At 38.9% G+C, this 2627-nt stretch overlaps 1 pseudogene; it reads left to right on the top strand.

The window, feature by feature from the left end:
• Window positions 1-2113, top strand: part of LOC138174650 (small ribosomal subunit protein mS40-like) — a 2800-nt pseudogene extending 687 nt beyond the window's left edge.
• The last annotated feature ends 514 nt before the right edge of the window (window positions 2114-2627 follow it).

Below are 2627 nucleotides of genomic sequence, written 5' to 3'. Positions count from 1 at the left end.
TCTCTCTCTCTCTCTCTCTCTCTCTCTCCCTCTCTCTCTCTCTCTCTCTCTCTCTCTCTCTCTCTCTCTCTCTCTCTCTCTCTCTCTCTCTCTGTCTCTCTCTCTCTCTCTTTCCTCTTACCTTATTAACAATGTGATTCTTCAAAAGAAGAGGAAGTGATGGGGTGATCTGACTCTCTGGACATAATTCTGATTGAAAAAATAGAACTTTTAGCTGAAGGATATCTTACATAAAGCTCAGGGGGAAGTGGATTTCATCTTATAATTCATGACAGACAACATGAAAGATAGACATAGTTTAACATGTAGCCTAGATTTGGGAAGAAGTTATTTCCAAGGGATCCTGGAAAGGATAAATTATGTCCTCTGGATTAAAAATCTTCATGGGGATTCATTCTAGAAGGAACAAGAAGTTGGTCAACAATGAAATTCTGTAGATGCAAAAAAAAATTATAATGAAGTGGAAAAAGGGAAGATAAGAATATGAATTCACAGGCACTTCTTCAATCAGTCTGCTTAGGCAAATCCAGTTCCTCCAAACTGTGACATTATGCTATGCCTCATTTCTGCTTCCATTTTAGCAAATATAAAACATTCACTATAACATTTACAATTTATTTACTATAAATTATACATCAATCTACAATCATCATAAAAGCCATAAATGAAGAAATGGCATATTTGGAATGTGCACAACTATCCTTTAAAATAGCATGCATATCTAAGTTATCTAATTAAATATGTTCTTCTCTGGGTCTCAGTTTACTCATCTGTAAAATCAGTAAATTAGATTTGGTAACTCTTCAGCTACAACTATGATCTTTTGGGTTAGATTAGATTCTCTCTGAAGTCTCTTTCACCTCTGAGATTCCAGAATTGACTTTCTCAATATATTATACTGCATAAGAAAATGATATTAACTATATCAGAATCATTTAAAAAGATATGGCCAATCTCCTCCAGAAGCCTCCAATTAGAGAGACAAACATAGATTTAATAACAGCTAATATTTACATAGCACACATATTATTTTATTTTATTTTCATAACAATCCTGCAAGGGAGGTGCTATTATTATTTCCATATTACAGATGAGGAAACTGAGACAGAGGTTAACTGGGTTTATCCAATATACCACCCAAATGCCTTTAATAACATTTGGAAGGTTAATATACTACATTGATTCAATATGATTTACATATTTTTGCTCTCTCCTGAACTTCTGCACTCTTCTATGATTAAAAAAGAAAGAAAAAAACCTTACAGACACATGGAGCTTCTTCTGATCCCTTCTCCTCCTTTAGTGATACACCAAAAAGGCAACCTCTCTCCTAACTCTTCTGCCTAGGTGGCTCTTGGGCCTCACATCTATCAGAGGTGTACACTGGGTTCAGGCTACTTACTCAGCTCTATGCATCAAAGCTCCCTCTGAGGAAGAATCTTCCATTCCTGTCTCTCTCTGTCAGGATGCATCCTGGGAATATCTGGAGACAGAAGAACATCTGGTTTGACATTCAGTCTGGGCCGACTATTGACAAAATCACAAAGGTGGCATCCCACCACAGAGAACCCATAAGCATGCATTCAAGGAAAGTTTCTGGGGACCCTTATTCTATCTGCCGGGATCAGATGGAATTTAGGTTCAATTTAGGTGGACTTTAAAGTGTCTGTATGAGGGGTGGCCAGGTGGCTCAGGGAGTAAGAGCACCGGCTCCAGTGTCGGGATGACCTGGCAATCAAATGCGGGTTCAGATACTTAGCACCACACCCAGAAATAACTGGCTGTATAACCTTGAGCAAGTTACTTAACCCCGATTGCTTAAAAAAAAAAAGTATCTGTATGAAGCAGTGTAACAAACTGACAGAGGCTATCCTGAAGGCCAGAGACCATGGTTTTCTCAGTTACCACATCCCACTGGTACAAGCAGTTCTACCCCAACTCCTGCCCTAGCTGCAGGTACCTCCTGGTATCCATGGTACAACTGGCAGAAATCACCTGAGAGAGAGAGCTTGCCCATCTTCACCATCTATATCAAGTCCACCTTAAGGAAGAAAGTGGACTCCCACCAGAGATGACTTCCACAGTTCCATCTCAAACTAGTATTCTCACGTAGAGGAATCTATGAGTATCCACTAGAAAGGAAGTCATGGTGCTCCAGAATTTAAGAATGGATGTTACAAAGTTCTGATGTCTAAATTGAGCTGATTCTTTTTTTTTAAAGCAATTGGGGTTAAGTAACTTGCACAAGGTTACATAGCCAGTTTTTTTGTGTGGGTGTTAAGTATCTGAGGCTGGAACTGATCCTGGGTCCTCCCAACTTTGGGGCCGGCACTCTTATTCACTGTGCCACCTCGTGGCTCCAAATTGACCTGATTCTTAATCTACTCTTTTTAGAAATGTGTAATTACAAGCTCTGACCTAGAGGACAAGAGAAAACAGAGAGAAAATAAAATGAAGTACTGTCTGAATAAATGTTTTTGGTTGTCTTTCCTTTATGCCGTTTCCCCTTCCCCATATTTTTAAGTTGCGAGGGTAGGGGGTGCTTAACTTGTCGAGTCAACCCTTTATAATAAGAATCATTCTGTTATCAGAAAAAAAGAGATTATGCTGTTTTCTTCTCTTTAAAA

The sequence above is a fragment of the Petaurus breviceps genome, unplaced genomic scaffold, assembly GCF_028583685.1.
Source record: "Petaurus breviceps papuanus isolate PSGF00001 unplaced genomic scaffold, PetGlider_PUasm1.0 76, whole genome shotgun sequence".
Classification (NCBI taxonomy): Eukaryota; Metazoa; Chordata; class Mammalia; order Diprotodontia; family Petauridae; genus Petaurus; species Petaurus breviceps.
Note: the sequence above shows the minus strand (reverse complement) of the source record. Positions and strands in the feature narration are given on the sequence as shown.